Source organism: Arvicanthis niloticus, chromosome 14, assembly GCF_011762505.2.
Source record: "Arvicanthis niloticus isolate mArvNil1 chromosome 14, mArvNil1.pat.X, whole genome shotgun sequence".
NCBI lineage: Eukaryota > Metazoa > Chordata > Mammalia > Rodentia > Muridae > Arvicanthis > Arvicanthis niloticus.
This window is the reverse complement of record NC_047671.1, coordinates 47,472,798-47,492,149: the sequence shown is the minus strand read 5'-3', so window position 1 is coordinate 47,492,149 and position 19,352 is coordinate 47,472,798. Positions and strand designations below refer to the sequence as shown.

The following is a 19,352-nucleotide window of genomic DNA, read 5'->3' as shown; positions in this document are numbered from 1 at the left end:
ATCACCCAGTTTCCTCACCATAAAAGTGGTGTTCATACAGAGAGAGGGGAGAGGAGGGAGGAGGGAGGCAGGGAGGAAGGGAGAGAGAGAGAGAGAGAGAGAGAGAGAGAGAGAGAGAGAGAGAGAGACAGAGACAGAGAGAGAGACAGAGAGAGAGACAGAGAGAGAGACAGAGAGAGAGACAGAGTCAGAGAGAGACAGAGGTTGGAGATTGCAATGGGAATGTATTAATTCATGTATCCATTTACTGACTTGTCATCTTCTCATTGAATAGCTGTTGTGCCAGGCACTGTGTCAGATGTTGTTGATCTGCTGTGAAGATAAGGATAAAGCTGATTTCTTCCTTTGCATAGGTGTTTTGTGAGAAGATGTGAACAAACATCTATTCATCCCAGAAATGGCACAGACAACAGACTCAAGAAACAATTGTATCCGAAAGTAGCTTCGTGAATTGATAAGGGTTACAGGATCATGAGAGACTGGAAAGCAGCTGCATTGCTGAAGTGCCCACTCCAGCATACACACACTTCTGCAAAGTCACCTGCCTGAGGCTCCCAGCAGATAGCTTGGCCAGCAGGAGAGTACCCTGTCCTCAGCAATTGCAGGGTTAAAACCTTCTTGGTGGGGGTTTGGGAATATTACAAGTCACTGAGCTGATTATGAGTCACTAGGTAAGTTGCACAAGCTTCTCTCCCCAGGAGGAAAGTCTTTAAGTCAGGGTAAACAGTCCTGTAAGGAGAGATTAGACTATCAGTGGTAGGTACAGATATGATTCAAATAAACATTCTTCAGGTACTCATAACACTCACTAGGATGGTTCCTAAATTTCATATAAACAGAAACTTAATACTGCCCAGGACAAGTGTGGGCTTGGAGAGGGGTTCTGAGGGAAGGAGTGTTTGAGAACAGCAAAACAAACGACTCAAAGTCAAATCATGGGTCCAGGCTGGCAACCTATGTTCTGCTGGAGACAACTTTCCGGATTGCTCTCTTTGGTCTGCTTCCTCTGGAGATCTCCAGACTGTTCTATTTTCTTCAAGCAGTTGTCTCTTGCTATTCTAAAAATAAATAAATAAATAAATAAATAAATAGTCTGGATAGCTCATCTCTTGCAGAGCATAAGCCCAGTCTTATTTTACATATCCATCTCGTCATTTATTCCCAGTTCCCTTTTGATTATCTTATAAATCCTCATCCTAGTAACCCCAGCCCCTTGATTCTTAGGAGACAGCAAGCACACTTTCTTTTCTTATCATTGCAAAAGAATTCAGAGATCCTTCTGCCTTTGTTAAGCACAGCCCGACCATAAACTAGCTAGAAACTCCTCCCTGAAATTATCACTTCTACCAGGCCTGGGTCTTCCCCAGGCTGACCTTGAACTCAAGAATCTGCTTGCCTTTGTAAGCATGAACAAAAGCTTAGCTGGGTGGGATCTCCTTCGGTCACCACTCCCTAAAGCTCTTTATCTCCTTCCTTGGTGTCTTTCTGACAAGCTGGCAGAAAGTGCAGCTGCCTCTGTTCTTTTAGATTCCTGAAGCACCTCACATAATTCATATTGCATTGTTATATTTTGCACAGCTGAGAAATTATATATTTTTGAACTCATGTTTTTAGAGTTCTTTTCCACAGCCTTCAGGGCTGCTCTAAAGGTCCCAGTGTTTACTTATTTTGCTGAGACACTAGCCACACCTTCACCTCCCAGACTTGTGCTGTCTCTGATTATCATGAAGTCATTAACATTACCAGAGAGGACATTCCTTGAAGGAGGAATGTAAAAAAAAAATGTACATTATTATACAAACAAACCTTAAAAATAGGCACATTATGGGGGCTGGTTAAGAGCACTGACTGCTCTTCCAGCAACGACATGGTGGCTCACAACCATGTGTAATGGGATCTGATGCCCTCTTCTGGTGTGTCTGAAGACAGCGACAGTATACTCATACACATAAAATAAATAATTACTTTTAAAAATTGTGTACATTATTATACCAACAAGCCTTATGCCACATCAACACTCATGGATGCCCATGCCTGCTGGCCCTGTCCCAGGGATAGGAACCATGTCTTTCCACCCCTACCAAGACCATGCTGGACCTGGCATAATATAAAGAACACAAATCTTTTGTATGGGAGAGACATGAAAAACCAAAATCACTTACTGGTGAAGTGTTTTTCCAAGACTCCTTTTCCAGCTCTTGACTGTAGATCATTTATACGAATTCTCTGTCAGTGACATAATGGCTCGTTCTAGTTCATTATTGTTCTAGTAATTACTAGTTTATTGAGTACAGATATTCAGGTAGTATTTTAATTTTTATTTTCCTCTTATTTTCACAATCTTCATTGTTTGTATTTAAATAGGGAGGGACTGAAGAGTAATAGGGTTTTATCTTAAAGTCCAAAATATCAATTATGATATTAGTACCTTCTTCAAATTGAACTTACAGAATGGTGATAAGAGAGAGAAATGATTTCTCTTCATAGTTTCAGGTTGTAATTTTATTGACTGTGCATATATGAGGATGTAGGGAAGAGATACGAATGACTCAAGGTTATCAAGAAGTGGACTTTTAATTATTTCATTATTAAATAATCTCAGGTGTGTCAAAACTGGGTTGAGTGTTTAGGAGGAGGCTGATTACTGAGAGTCAGTTTGGAGCTTGCTAAAACATGGCTACCATCAGTAGTGCTCTAACTCAGGCTGAGAGTGCATTTGAATATTTTATTTGCACACATCATTGCTTCCATGGCCATCCTTCCTCACCCACTGTGGGGAGGCAGCTATCATCCTTGTAGCCATCTTGAGCCATATACCCTGACAAGAGGCTTGTTTACAACAGCCTACAACAGCTGAGCACACTCTGATAACATCTTGCTTTAGATACCCAGGATCTTCCATTGGGTGTGTGAGACTTAAAGGTATGACTTAGAGATCAGATTTAGAGAGAAGACCTAAGGGCATGACTTAAAGGCATGACCTAAAGGCATGGCTTAGAAGTGAGATATATAAAAGGTGAGAGGCAGACAGAAGAAATCAGTAGGAATTAGGCATTGAGGAAGAAGACACTTGGACTAGAGAACTCAGAAGAAATGATTATTAGGTATTAGGCACTTGGCACTTAACTTGGATTTAGACATTAGGCACTAGAACTTGGAACTGGAAACTTAGAACTTGGAGGAACTAGGGACTAGGAACTAGGGACTAAGAACTCAAGACTTGGGACTTTGACTAGGAAGAGAAACTGAAGGATAAACAGGATTGAATCACATTCTGTCTGGTCTTCATTCTTCGATTCCGTCCTCACTCTCTCTCTTGCTGAACCCCGACCCTCGGACCAGAGCAGCTTGGAGCAGTGGGGGGCTCTAACAACTTAGCCCCCAAGGCTTTTGGCAGTGCTGGTTCCAACATTGATATAGCGGTCCGCAACAACCCACCACCAACTAGAAGAGGATGCAGCTGGCTTAGGATGCAGCACTTTTCTGAATGTAGAGCTTACACCCTGATAAGCTTGAGAATTACATATCTGGATTTGTTATCTACTTTCTTTCTTCTCAGGACAATTGAAAGGCTTCTTTGATTAAGAAGTAGCTAAGCAAATGTTTTGATTGGTAACAAATCTGTCCAAGTCTTAGATTTCATTCTTTTATTATTGATTTTATTTTACTTATATGTTTTATTATTGTTATATAATCCTCCTTTGCAAAATATCCTTTGCCAGTACTTATGTAAAAGTAGTATTTACCATGTATCTCTCTCTGGAAGTTCATTTGTGTGCAGGATACAACCATCAAGATCAACATATTTACAGCTTCTTCTTTATCTCTTACTGGAGAGAAGAGAAAATAGTTTCAGCAATTTGTTGCCCAGTGGAGTTTAGAGTTATACATCTGAATGTGGGCTTTTTAATTATAAATTCTTCTTTAAACTTCTTAAGGATATTTAATCAAATGTGGCCAACCTGGTGGGTAGGAGACAGGGCATTTCAAACTCTGGCAAATGCCATTTTGCAGCTTCAATAAAGAATGGAAAGGTATTCTACTGTTTCCCATACCTCATTGTCTATGGAACAAATTTAGCAAGGCACTGACTAACTGAATTGTCATTATGCCTAAGGGAAAACAAAGATACACACAAAGAGAAAGTGCCAATTAATGAAGAAGTAAATTGTGAATGATCAGGACTGGGTGGTGGGGGCTGGGCAAAACTTGAAATTTCAACAGAATGATATGTTGCCCTTCCCAACAGGGTGCCTGACAGTGGCACCGCAACTCATAAGAGTTGAGAACCAAAAACAACTTGATCTTTCCTAGGACAGTCTTCCTATACAGAAGTGTCAAGGAGTAGAAAGAAGGCTACCTATGTACAGTTAGAGGTAAGTCCTAACACCATGCTGTGTTCATATATGGTAACACAGTATGTGCATATGCTTTGATAAAATGATGAATAAATAATGAGTTATATTAAAGCACCTCATCTAGAATTCTGGGACCTCCAAAAAGATTCCAGATACCTTACTGAAAGTACTGAGGAATAAATGGTCTATAATCTATTTTCAGAACATGGCACTGTTTTGAAATTTGGATGAACTTATAATCTCTTGGGGAAAAAAATTGCAAAAGGTACAAAGGATCTTTAGTACAATTCCAGGGAAATTTTGAAGTTTATAATGTTCCCACATAGGCCAGGGTTAAGAACTGAGAAGTTTAGAATAAACTGTGCTAGGTAATGAGGGTGTTTATGGAAGACAGCCCTCCTTCTCAAGTGACTGTGTGGTCAGCTGTCTTACCATGCACACTGCTTTGAGGTTATCATCTGCTGAGTTTGGGGGGTGGCTCTGCCACCGTCCTTCTCTTTCTATACTATGGTATAGTCATCTCATTTTAAGTGACAGGGTTGGCATCATCCTTATCTGTCTATGATGGTAAAGACAGCTTCTATCATGTTATTTTTTTCCCTTTTCCTAAGTGACTCTAATGACTTCCTGGAGCTCCCATGTCAGGACGACCTTGTGCAGGATGAGGCTGGCAGACCACAGCTGGGGAAACCCACCAGAAAGCAACCCTAGGAGGCACTGGTTAGATGTGGGTAACCAGACCCAGAGAGAGCAATGAATCACAGACACACATCAGCACGCCTGCTCTCTGATGACTCCTCACCCTTAGTCACTGTTTTCTTCCTGTCTCCTTTATTATTACCTGAATTACAGTTCTGAGGACCACACTGAAATTATTTGTTTACTAGTTTCTCTTTTACTAGACTATGAACAATTACAAGGCAGAGTCCCTGACTTATTTATTCTCTGTACCCAGGTTCTGTGTTTGGGTTAAGAGTGCTGGTTTTGGAGTCTGATTGTCTACTCTCAAACTGATGCCCATATAAGTATACAAAAAAAAAAAAAACTTGTAGCAAAAACTTGTCTGAGTCTCCCCCTCCCCTCCCCCTCCCCTCCCCCTCCCCTCCCCTCCCCCTCCCTCCCCTCCCCTCCCCTCCCCTCCCCTCCTCTCCTCTCCTCTTTGCCTTGTCTTCAATGTATTTCTGTTTTCTTTTGTGGTGTATGTGTGTGTTCATGCCACATATATGTGTGCACATGTGTATGTGTGGGGTGGACACCCATGCACACACACATGGTGGCCAGAGTTGAACATCTATTGTCCTTTGTTGCTCTCCGCCTTACTTCTTGGGACAATGTCTGTTCTACACCATAACCAAAAGGATCTTTGGGGGAGGAAACAGTTTACAGGCATTAAGCATCCAGGTCACAGTCCATCACTGAGGGAAGTCAAGAAAGGTTCTGATCAAGCAAGGCAGAAACTTGAAGCAGAGGTCATGGCAGAATACTGCTTACTGATTTGCTCCCAGGCTCACATTTAGTTACTTTTCTTGAATAACTACTTCTCCAAGGGTTGCACCACCCACAGTGAGCTAGACCCTCCCATATCAATTCTTTATCAGGGAAATGGCCCATAGACATGGCCACAGGCCAGTCTGATGAAGGAAATTCCTTCACTCCCTCTTCCCTGTGTGCCAAATTGACAAGATTAGCCATAGCAAGGGACTCTCACCAAACCTGGAGCTAGGTGTCAGCTAAGCTGGCCGATCAGCAAGCTCCAGTGGTGGACCTAGCTCCACCCTCCCAGCACTGAGGTTATGAGTGTACTGCCATGTCTGGCTTGTACTCAGATCCTCATGCCTGTGTATCAAGCCCTTTCTCCACTGAGCCAGCTCCCTATACCCTCCTCTTTGATGCCTCTGTTTTCTTACATTAAAAAGTCACTGAATAAGGTTTATTGTCTATTCGGAGAACAAGTGAAATACAGGCTAGCAAAGTGATGGTCACCTAGTAGTGATTTGATAGTTGACATATTGTATGTATTGGTATTATTACTGGCAGTACTAATGTGTTCTTGTTACCTGCTTGTATAAAATCTTCCTGGACAAAAAAGAACACCTTTTTTGCCCATTTCCTTCCTTAATTCTTCCGCCCCCTTGCTGTTAACCTTCCTTCTCTTCAACATGGTAACTGATGTATCCTTCACCTGACTGGTTTTCCCCTACTAATACTTTTTATTATCTGTCATTTAATATACTTATTTCTTACCTAGAATATTAACTCCACAAAGACAACTTTGGCTAGTTTTTGTATGTATCTTTATTTCTGTATTTTCAACATCACAGCAATGCCCAACATGTGGAACATTCTCAACAAACAGTTTTTGAATGAATAAATGAATGGAAATACTCACATCATGATGAGTATAAAAATGATCCTTGCAAATTGTCATTTGTATTAAACATTTAATGCATGTAATCCTCACTCTTATTACATATTGAATACATATAACTCTAATTAGTGTTATGCATTAAATGCATGTGTGCCTTGTTAATGTTATTCATTAAACACATGTAACCATCACTAGTGTTATGTATTAAATACCTGTGACCCTAACTAGTGTTATGCATTAAATGCATATAAACCATTAAGAGAATGTAACCTTCACTAGTGTTCTACATTAAATGCATACAGTCCTCACTAGTGTTAGACATTAAGAGTATATAATTCTCATTAATGCTATGCATTAAGAGTATATAATTCTCACTAGTGTTATGCATTAAGAGTATATAATTCTCACTAGTGTTATGCGTTAAGCATGGAGCCCTCACTAGTGGAGGAAGAAGTAGGTGAAGGAGGACTATATACTAAATACTTGTAATCATCTCTAGTGTTATACATTAAATACAGTTCCCATCATTAATGTTATTCATTAAATGCATGCAACCCTTACTGCTATTACACATTAAACACACGTAATCCTCACTAGACTTACACACTAAATGCATGAAAGCTTCACTAGTATTGCTCATTAAGCCCATGTGATCCTCACTAGTGTTACGCATTAAACACTCATGACCCTCAGTTTACCAAATGGGCACAGAGCAGCGTTTTTACCTTTCCTTTCCCTTCTTCCATGATTGGCCTATGTGTTAAGTTTCGAAGAAACCAGGGATAAATAGCTAACTGAGGTGCCCATGTGCACCAGACTGTCACTGAATACTCGTTACAGAGACCTGTTTCCTCAGTACTTCACAGACCCACTCCTACCCCATCACATCCACAGACACACACCTACCCTAAACCTCTCCAGCCATTGAGCTTCCCTTCCCCCAGTTTATCTTTTTCTGTTATAATCTCAGCCATTTTGGATGCATGCTCTCTTGGCTCTTGGCTCTTGGCTTCTCGGCTTCTGGTTCCTCTCTTGGCCTCTCAGTTCTTCTCTCTTCCCTTGTCACTCTCCCTGTCTCCTCTCATGGCCCAGTCTAGTCTACTGATCTGGTTGAGTCTGAACCCTTCTAGATTCCTCTGGCTGTGCTCTCCCTCATATCTATAATAAAACCCTTCTCCTCAACCACACCTACTAATGGCCATGTCCTCATTTTTATTCATTTGTTGCCCAAACCACAGGAGTGGCATATATGAGCCCCTTTCCAAGGGATTCAGATTCTCTGAGGCAAGATGCTGATTTAACTCTCGTAAGGTATGTACAAATCATTTGTTTCTGCTGGCTTCTGCCACCCACCCACCATATTTGACTCCAAAGTCTAGAGTCTGCTTCTTCACCTGCTTCTTCCCTCCACCTGATCTAACCATTTGTCTTTCCTCATCTACTCTGTAAGCATCTCTCTGGCTCCTGCAGCCTGCTTTGCCTTCTGCAGGATCATCCTGTACCCCCACTCCCTGCTCTGCTCTCCATGTGGGCATCTCTCTTTACTAAGACACTACTTACTCATCGACCTTTACTGGAACCTTTCCTCCCCCACCCCCACCCCCAAAGCCTCTCCCAGTCCTCCTGCTGAGCTGTTTTCTCTCCTACCTGCTCTGTCAGCTCCTTCCTAGACCTTCTTTACCTCACCCTAGGGGCTGTAGTTTGTAGCATCTTTAAGCCCTTTCTGACCCTCTTGGTCTTTCAGTTTCTTGGTTTCTTCCTGGAAGTCCCACACCTTCCATATGCCCTCCTGGGCCTGCCACTTTCCTTGCCTCCTCCCCCTTGGAACTACCTGCTTTTGTTGTCCTGGTACCCTCCTGGGCTGATCTGTTACTTCTTCCCTTAGGAGGTCCCTGATGAGTCCTTCAGCTTCCTTAAGCTCTCCTAGGCCTCTATAACATTGGAATCCTCTCTCAGGCAGAGGCTCTACACATTGGAGCCCTGTTCCTCTCAGATCCCTCCTGGAAGTCCGGCGGAGGCTTCTCACTGCCCTGGTCCTATACTGCTGCTCACCTTCCCCATCCCCAGCTGCCTGCTCCATTTCTTCCTTATGCTCTCCTGGGCCTGATGGGACCTTCTGTCTTCCTACTCAGAGTCAGAGATTTTATTAAAGTCCTGGTATCTTCCTACATACGATTTGACCACAATACAGTTCAGTCATGGACCCTAAATTGGCAGGCTTCATTTTCTGATCATCACACTCATGGGGTGGGTAGCAATCTCTGCCACCACACATATCTAAATTTCCTCTGCCCTACACTTCCAAAAGCCTCTTATCTGAAAGGTTCTTCTACTTTTTCACGCTTAAAGATCTTTTATCTCTGTGATTTCTTTGCTTTCTGCTCTCAAAAAAAATCTCTCAAGAGTATGCTTTATCTCACTATTTGAAAGTTCATTAGGTATAATTAAAATATGTAACAAAATTTATCTTAAAACTTATAGCAAAAGGCTTAAAAATCTATCTATCTATCTATCTATCTATCATCTATCTATCTATCTATCTATCTATCTATCTATCTATCGGTAATCATAATCTGCTAAACATACTATATATGTGATTCAGCTCTTATTTAGGATATATTTTATGTGTAACTTGGATCAACTTTTATTTTAAAAAATAGGTTACTAGAAAATAGGTATTTTAAAATAGTAACCATGTGGCTGGCAGCCATCTTTAGTAAGGTTAAAAGTGAGTACATGCAATGTAACTTCCCCGGCATCTTGATTAAAATGACCATGTAATATAAAGTAACCAATGTAACAATCATGAAACTTCTAAATCCTGCGGAGTCGTCTGCTTGTCAGTGTAGCTCCTTTTAGACTAAGGAGGTAATAGCAGGTCTTCAAAATACTTTGGATTAGGATGGAATTTTATATAAGACCCTACGGTTAGAAAGATATACTCAGGTTGTAAGAAACTGACTTAGAGATGTATAACTAACTAATTATGTCTTTGCAAACTGTGTTCAAGACCAGGCTTCTAGAAATTTTAGATAAGAAAAAACCATATGTTTGAGAAATACTTATGTTTGATAAATAGGTTTATAAATGTCAAAGTTCTACTCAGGTTAACAATACCTGACTTGAAGATATATGTCTAGACTCTTCATCTTTGTCAATTTTGTTAACCTGTAGATATTTAGATAAACTGAGTCATACAAGAAACTGTGATATTCTGTAATGATGAACTATAAAAGGCTCAGAAAAGTAAGGTTTCCAGTCTCTGTATGAACTTTATTTGTAGTCTAATAAAGTTCCCAGTTTCTCTGTGGACTTCATTTATAGTTTAAGGTTTTATTTTGATGCTAAAGGATCTTAAATGTTCAACTCCAGTTTTAAAAGCTCAAACTTAACAGGGATAAAGCTGTAAAATCTTAATCTTCTGAGAGCTACTACATTGTTGTAAACTGTTAAAGATAATTAAGACATGCAAATTAATGCTCAGCCACGCTGTAATTGGTCAAATTCTTTGATGTGAATTTAAAATCAGAACTATGCTCACCGTCATGCTAAGTACAAATATAATTCATTTAGAAACAAACTTTATTTAGCCTCCTGTATATGGTTTTCAAGGTTGAGCCTAAGGCAAGTAACTAAAAAAAAGTAAAGTTTGTTTAAAACCAGGTATATGTAATAGACAGTGGTCCTCAAAATCTTCCGATATCTGCTGAGTACAGCATTTAAAATATTTAATGAGGAAGTTTTCCATGATAGAAATGCCAGATCGTAGCAGTGACCTTATGGTTCCCAAAGAAGATGACGGGGCACAAATGAAAGAAAACTTAGGGCCTGCTTAGGATGGCATGAGAAAGTTATTTAGCATTTATTTTCATATGGTCAGCCAGGAGAACTTCCTCTTTCTTCCTTTTTTAAAGGACCAAGCAATGAATTAGCGCATGTGTGAAGCTGAGAAGGGGTCAGTTTCACACGAAGTTTGGAAGGGTCCTTCAGGATGGTGTGCCGAGGAACTTTCCTTATTCTCTTTGTTTGGGGGGTAGCTTGAGACTTAGGGAATATGGAGACAATTGAAACCAAGCTTCCTTTCAGGATCTCAGGTGGACGGGCTGCGTCCCTCAGGTCAGTGTCCTTGTGCCTCGTGCAGGAAACTGTTCTCATACTGCCCTCTTCTGTCACTGTGTGTTGCTAATACCAGTGACTTCCTAGGTTTGGCTTGGTGGAATTTTCAGTTTGAAGAAAAATGGTTGTTAGAGGCAGATAGGAACGAATGCATGTTCAACATGATGCACATTTTATTCCTTCAGCGTCTCCCTAAATATAACTGGTCCATTAAATCTCATAGTGAGGTCTTTGTTCAATTGCATTCTAACTTAAGACTACACATGGTAACAGATGACGTTAGAGTCATAGCAGGGCTAATTACAGATACGTATTTGTGTTTAGTGGGGGATTCTTGATTTCTTTCCATTTCCTATTTCCTGAGCTTTGAGATCTCTTGCCTTAGATGTCAGAGCCCAGACATGTGTGCTGCCCTGTAGCTCTTTCACTGATGCCAGAAATATTTGGTTTTAAGTGCAGCATTAAAGCAGTAAATGTTGGCCCCTCATATATCAAAGGCAGCACCACTCCTGTGACTATCCCTGAATGCGAAAGGTTCCTCCCAGGACCTTTTCTTTAGTTCTCCATCTCTTCTCCTTTCCTTGTGAGCTTATTTGAATATATCTCTGAAAGAAGTAAGGTCAGGTATATTCTTTTTTTTTTTTTTTTTTTTTTTTTTGGTTTTTCGAGACAGGGTTTCTCTGTATAGGTTGGGCTATATTCTATAAGCAGCAGGAGCCAATTAAGTTATACGAACAATTAAAATATGCTAAGGTTCATCTTAAAGACATGAAGGTAACTGATGACATCACTATAAAGAAATCAAGAATCCAGTTTCCTGCACGAGGCACAAGGACACTGACCTGAGGGACGCAGCCCGTCACACAAAAATCACTACTTTCTACACAGCAAAGCAGTGGGATACCATGATTAAGGGAGTAAGCTTTGAGATCAAGCAGTGGGGGCTCGGTCATCTCCCACACACTTCCCACCTGTGCAACAACAGCTGTTTCTACCTCTATAGAGGTGTAAGAACAGAGGTGTAAGATAATATATGTTGATAATTTATTCACTATCCATCTCGTCCATAGAACTAGCTCAGCAACTGTGGGGTTCTCCATCACTTGCCTGATGTTCAGTTATCTTTGTCAGTGCATTTCTCAAGAATCCTGACTTACATTATTGGTTTTATGAAGGCATAGGTACAGCTGATCCAGTAATATTGGCCACACCTTACTCTGAACTCAGTACAGATTAAGAGAGAAGAAAACAAAGTTTCATTGATCTCCTTGGAGGAACCCGGCCTTAGACCAAAACATTGTTTGGGCACGTCAAAAGATATCTTGTGGATGACCGCAATTCTTTGCATCTGGATTAATTGCTGCTTGCCAAATTGTTGTTCTTAACCATCTTTGGCCCGATGCTTTCCAAACTCTTTCTATGTTGAATGTCATTTAACCCATTGTGGTACCCTGATAAAAAGAAATTAACATTCATTTCTTCTACTTTCTTCCCTTTATACGTCCTTCTTTTGACCTACTTTTAACATCCTATTCTACTTTGTTGATGATTTGGAGATGACCGAGCCCCCACTGCTTGATCTCAAAGCTTACTCCCTTAATCATGGTATCCCACTGCTTTGCTGTGTAGAAAGTAGTGATTTTTGTGTGATTATTTTTATTTAATTAGCATGCATAGTATTATACTAATTATGACATTACAAACACAATTTGTTTTGTTGATACTCCTTTCTCCTCTTCTGTCCCACTATTTTCTGCTCTGCTCCTGTGTCTTTCCACAGAATTACCTACAAGCTTCTTTCTGTGTTCATGTCTTATCACATATTATACTGCCTTAGCCCACTTCTCCAATACCTCTTTGTTCCCTCTCCTGGTCTCTTAGGTTTGTGGCTACACCCATCCACACTCTGTTAATAAACACACCTACAAACATTGTAAGCTGAGATTCGTGTATGAGCAAGAACATGTGATATTTGTCTTTCTGAGTTCCAGTAACCTTACTGAATATAAAACTTTCTATGCATGCCTCCTTTCCTCCTTTCCTAACATTTTCAGATTTTTCTTTACACTGAATAAAATTCCATTGTACATGCATGCAACATTTTTATTTTCATTATGTACTCATTAGCTGACGGACATCTAGGCTGGTTCATTTCTTTCTTATTAGGAATAATACAGCAGAAAACATGGATGTGTGTGATGGCTAACCTTGCTTATCAACTCGATTGCATCTGGAATAAACTAAAACCCAAGATGCTGGGCACTCCTGTGAGGGTTTTCGGTAATCAGATTCTTTGAAGCAAGAAGAGCCACCATGTATATATTGGATATTAGCCCTCTATCAGTTGTAGGATTGGTAAAGATTTTTTCCCAATCTGTCGGCTGCCATTTTGTCCTATTGACAGTGTCATTTGCTTTAAAGAAGCTTTGCAATTTTATGATGTCCCATTTGTCAATTCTTGATCTTAGAGCATAAGCCATTGGTGTTCTGTTTAGGAACTTTTCCCCTGTGCCCAAGTGTTCGAGGGTCTTCCCCACCTTCTCTTCTATTAGTTTCAGTGTATCTGGTTTAACATGAAGGTCCTTTATCCACTTGGACTTGAGCTTTGTACAAGGAGATAAGAATGGATTGATTTGCATTCTTCTACATGCTGACCTCCAGTTGAACCAACAGCATTTGTTGAAAATGCTGTCCTTTTTCCACTGGATGGTTTTAGCTCCTTTGTAAAAAAATCAAGTGACCATAGGTGTGTGGGTTTATTTTTGGGTCTTCAATTCTATTCCATTGATCTTCCTGTCTGTCTGTGTACCAATACCATGCAATTTTTATCACTCTGTAGTACAGCTTTAGGTCAGGGATGGTGATTCCCCCAGAAGTTCTTTTGTTGTTGAGAATAGTTTTCACTATCCTGAGTTTTTTGTTATTCCAAATGAATTTGCAAATTAGACTCCAGACAACCAAATAACCCTATTAAAAATGGGGTACAGAGCTAAACAAAGAATTCTCAACTGAGGAAACTCGAATGGCTGAGAAACATCTAAAGAAATGTTTGACATCTTTAGTCATCAAGGAAATGCAAATCAAAACAACCCTGAGATCCCACCTCACACCAGAATGACTAAGATCAAAAGTCAGGTGATAGCAGATGCTGGTGAGGATGTGGAGAAAGAGGAACACTCCTCCATTGTTGGTGGGATTGCAAACTGATACAATCACTCTGGAAATCAGTCTGGTGGTACTCAGAACAGTGGACATAACATTACCAGAGGACCCTGCTATACCACTCTTAGGCATATACCCAGAAGATGCTCCAACATATAACAAGAACACATGCTCCACTATGTTCATAGCAGCCTTGTTTATAATAGCCAGAAGCTGGAAAGAACCCAGATGTCCTTCAACAGAGGAATGGATACAGAAAATGTGATACATTTACACAACAGAGTACTACTCAGCTATTTTTGGGTCTTCAATTCTATTCCATTGATCTTCCTGCCTGTCTCTGTACCAATACCATGCAATTTTTATCACTCTGTAGTACAGCTTTCATGAAATTCATAGGCAAATGGATGAAACTAGAAAATATCATCCTGAGTGAGGTAACCAATCACAAAAGAACACACATGGTATGCACTCACTGATAAGTGGATATTAGCCCAAAAGCTTGCAATACCCAAGATACAACTCACAGATTACATTATGTTCATGAAGAAGAAAGTCAAAAGTGTGGGTGCTTTGGTCCTTCTTAGAAGGAGTAACAAAATACTCATGGGAGCAAATATGGAGACCAAGTGGGGGACAGAAACTGAAGGAGGGCCCTTCTGGAGACTGTTCCACCTGGGTATCCATCCTATGTGCAGTCACCAAAGGCAGAGGCTGATGTGGATGCCAGGAAATGCATGCTGACAGGAGCCTGATATAGCTGTTTCTTTAGAGGTATGCCAGAGCCTGACATATACAGAGTCAGATGCTCACAGTTAACCATTGAACTGATCTCCAGCTTCCTAATAGAAAAGTTAGAGAGAAGACTGAAGGAGCTGAAAGGGTTTGCGGGCCCCATGGGGAGAGCAACAATACCAACCAACTAGAGCTCTCAGGGTCTAAACCACCAGCCAGGGAGCACATAGGGGAGGATCCATGGCTTCAGCTGTATATGTAGGGGAGGATGGCCTGGTTGGGCATAGGTGGGCAAGGAAGTCCTTGGTCCTGTGAAGGCTGGATGCCCCAGTGTGGGGGAATTCGAGGGTGGGGAGGTGGGAGTGGGTGGGGACACATCCTCATAGAAGCAGGAGTAGGGGGGGATGGGATAGGGGGTTTTGGGGGCGGGGAATGGGGAAAGGGGATAACATCTGAAATGTAAATAAAATATCCAATAAAAAACAAAAACAAACAAACAAAACAAAACAAATAAACAAACAAAAAGAATAGCCACCATGTATCTGGGCCATATTTCTTAGTGGCAGCCCATATAAAAGGACAGGGAAGATGGAAACTTAGTTTTTCTCCTCCTTGCCTTCACTCTCCCTGGCAAGTTCATTTATTCCATCATTGTGACTGGTATTAAATCCTTCTTCAGCATTCCAGCATAGACTGAAGACCAGCAGCTCTCCCTGATCTTCTAGGACTCCAGCACTAACTTGTGACTGCTGAGAAACCCAGATTTGTGAACTGAGCAGTTACCAGATTCTCGGTGTTTCTGCTGGAAGACAGTCATTGTTGGACTACGGGACCACATCTTGTAAGATAGTCTAACAAATACTCTTTCAATATCGACATGTATATTTATTCTATCACTTCTGTTCCTTTAGAGAATCCTGAGTAATACAAGGTGTGGGCATCTCTGTGGCAGGATACTATTGTGTAGCAGTTTCCTCTGAGGTTAAAACCTTATTACATCTTGGGGAAAATTCGTCAAGATTCAGTAGTAGCAAGGAGTTAAAAGCAACAAGATGTTAAGACAGAGGTGAAGCATTCCGTCCTGCTGTGAAGCTCCTTAAGGAAGGACACAACTCAGGCTTGAGGAAGTCCCTGAACTGAACCAGATCCACTGGGTCTTCCCTCTCTAAGCATATACAACAAGTGAGGACTTCCAGGACACACTTTTAGATAAGCTGAACTACCTGGAAGAAGCAGAAACTGAAAAGCTACCTAGAAAATGCTTTGACCAATTAAATTGCCAGAGACACTCTAAAACCTGGTGGGTTGCCTGCAAGTGTACAGTGAGATTCAGATTTCTAAGAATCAATAAATGAGACTAGCCAAAGTGTGGTGAGGAACACCTTTACTCCCAGCACTTAGGGAGCAGAGGCTGTTGGATCTCTGATTTCTAGGCCAGCCAGGTCTATAGAGCAAGTTCCAGGACATCCAGGACTACACAGAAAATTCCTATCTTAAACCAAAAACAAACAAAAGAACCTATAAAACAAAACAACACAGAAATTACATGAAATTAAGAACTTTTTTTGCAAAGGTAGCTCTAAGCAGAGTGAGCAGCCAGCCAATAGGTTGGGAGACATTTTGCTAACTATACTTTGGAGGGTGATTTTTCATGTACACACTGCTTCATTATTTATTGGCAGATTTATTTCTCAAACTTGACAGTAAGTCGGCTATTTGAAATTGAAGTTGACCAAAACTCTGCTGAAATTGTTGTCTGGGGCTGGTCAAACAAACTCTTATTCCCTCATGAGATATTCTGTGCTACTCAGCTACGTTGAAGGACTACTAAGGCTTATTCAGAGTCAACTTCTTTCAATCATCAGGCTAGTCTTAATTACAGGATTACCTGAGCTGCTGAAAGGGGAAGAGTATTTGGGATTCTCTTACCTCCAATTTCCAGCCTACAAGCATTCTATCGCTAGAATGCTCACATGTACCATATGGTGCTGTGAGCGTTTTACAGTTTCTTAGGGACATGGTATTGCCAGTCTTTGGAAATTATCCGTCTTTCTCTGAAAGTATCCTGATGAAATATGCCATTGATTTCTTCTATTTATTTTTCTGATCTTTTCCATGTGACAGGGAGCTTATGTTGTCCTAAAAGAGACAAAGGGTTCCTCCCAGATAATAATTAGTTGCTGATCTGGATTTCTTTGACTGCACCCTTAGGGAAATTTGGAGATGTTACAGTGAAGCCTGCCGGTTACTCTCTAGCATCCTACTTGGCATTTTGTAAAATCACCAGCATTTTGGCTCACACACCTTTAGCTATCTTGAACCAGAGCCTCCCGGCACACAGTAATAACAAGAAGCGGGGCCTGGTGGGTATGTAGACAGAGTAAGAAGGGCCACTTCAATGGATCTTAGCTTGCAATCACTGGAAACCAAATATGCATGCTGCAGTAAAGAACTAATATTTATATATACATATAAAATATTCCTGAGGTACTCGGTCCCCTAGGAAATCAGGCCAGCTTGGAGCAGTGCTGAATGAATTTAAGATGAATGCTCTTCTGACTTCAAATCCAGGGAATGTATAGTGGAGCAAGATGTCACTTTCTTCAATTCATCAATATCTGTTAATGGACACTTCAAGCTAAGCAAGACGCGCTTTATAGTTTTTAATAAATAACTTTGTCTCTAGTTAGCTTTCTGTTTTCCATAAAGTTTCTGCCTCTTTGTACATAAACCATTCTTTTTATTTCTACGTATCGGGCATTTCCCAAATGATTTCCGCCATTAGTACCTTCTGTGTGACCAAGATCAACTTGGGAAGGAAAGGGTTAACAGTTCATCATCAAAAACAGTGAGGGCAGGTACTCATGTAGGACAGGAACCTGGAGGCAGGAGCTGATGCAGAGGCATGAGCTGATGTGCTGCTTACTGCCTTGCTCAACTTGCTTTCTTATAGAACCCAGGGCCATCAGCCTAAGGATGGCACCAACCACGATGGTCTCCCTCCACGGAAGTTCAATAATTAAGAAAATGTCTTACAGCCAGATGTTATAAAGGTATCCTCTCAATTGAGGTACCCTCTTCTCTGATGACTCAAGCTTGTGTCAAGTTGACACAAAACTAGCCAGTACACTCCCCTTCCCTCACTGAAATGTTTCAACTACCAGAAACAGTTGTTCGACAGCCAGCCAGACACCTATATTTTCTTGTTCTTGGTATCCAATTCATTTGAAACAGACATTTGAGCTGGGCATGGCTGTAATTTCACTCACTGGCTTAAGCAAGAATTCCAAGTTCAAAGCCAGGGCTGCAGAATGAGATCCTACAGAAGAAAAAAATAGGAAAGAAAAGATTGGCAGCTTGGAGCTTGGCTCAGTGCAGAGTGCTTGTCTAACATGCAGGTCCTGTGTTTGGTCCTTGGCACGGTGGAGGAGGCAGAGGAGCAGGAGGGGAGGAAGACGAAGAGCTACTGGAAGTTGTATTTCTTCAACTTCATTATCAACATGTATTCTCCTAACTTTCACCATTTGTTCCAGAAAACCTTCTTTATTTTGAACAGAAACTTAAAATATGAGTCCCTCAATGTGGGTGCCCTAGCATTTGGGGCACAGAAATTCATGATACAACTTAAAGACCAAAGTGTGGATACCTCAGTCCTACTTAGAAGGGGGAACAAAATAATCATGGGAGGTAGAAGGTGGGAGGGACTTAGGAGGAAGAGAGGAGGAGGAGAGGAAAAAAGAGGGGAACAGGATCAGGTGTGGGAGGAGACAGGGGAGATGTACAGAGGGTCAGGAAATTGAACAGAAGTGTGTAGCCATGGGGGATGGGGAACTGCCAGTTAGCTTACAGAAAGTCCCAGATGCCAGGAATGCAAGAGGCTCCCAGGACCCAGCTGGGATGACATTAGCTGAAATACCCAACAAAGGGGAAGAAAACCTGAAGAGACTATATCCCTAGGTTTGGCACAACCCCTGGTTGAAGGATGGGGCTATCCACCCATCTCAAAATTTTAACTTAAAATTGCTCCTGTCTAAAGGAAATACAGGGACAAAGAGTAGAGCAGAGACTGAAGGAAAGGCCATCCAGATACTGCCCTACCTGGAAATCCATCAGATGTGCAGCCACCAAACCCAGTCACTATTGCTGATGCCAAGAAGTGCTTGCTGACAGGAACCTGATATGGATGTCTCCTGAGAGGCTCTTACAGCCAACCATCGGACTGAACACGGAGACCCAATGGAGGAGTTAGGGGAAGGACTGAAGGAGCTGAAGGGATTTGCAACCCCACAGGTAAAACAACAATATCAACGAACCAAACCCTCCAAACCTCTCAGGGACTAAACTACCAACCAAAAAATACACATGGAGAGACCCATGGCTCCAGCTGCATATGTAGCAGAGGATGGCCTTATCCAGCATCAATGGGAAGGGAGGTCCTTGGTTTTGTGAAGGCTTGATGCCCCAGCATAGGGGGAATGTTAGGGCGGTGAGGCAGGAGTGGGTAGGAGGGTGAGGGAGCATGCTCATAGAAGCAGGGGGAAAGGGGCCAGATAGGTTTTTTTTTTTTTTTTTTTTTTTTTTTTTTTTTTTTTTTTTTTTTTTTTTTGGAGGGG

The 19,352-nt window shown here is 41.3% G+C and overlaps 1 long non-coding RNA gene across 1 annotated transcript in view; it reads right to left on the bottom strand.

Moving 5' to 3' along the window:
• Positions 1–19,352, bottom strand: part of LOC117720227 (uncharacterized) — a 35,045-nt gene that overhangs the window by 5,286 nt on the left and 10,407 nt on the right. Inside the window, exons 2-3 of the long non-coding RNA XR_013103749.1 lie at positions 3,747–3,830; positions 253–1,058 (exon numbers count right to left, since the gene is read on the bottom strand). This is a non-coding gene — a long non-coding RNA (uncharacterized LOC117720227). The remainder of the gene's footprint in view (positions 1–252; positions 1,059–3,746; positions 3,831–19,352) is intronic.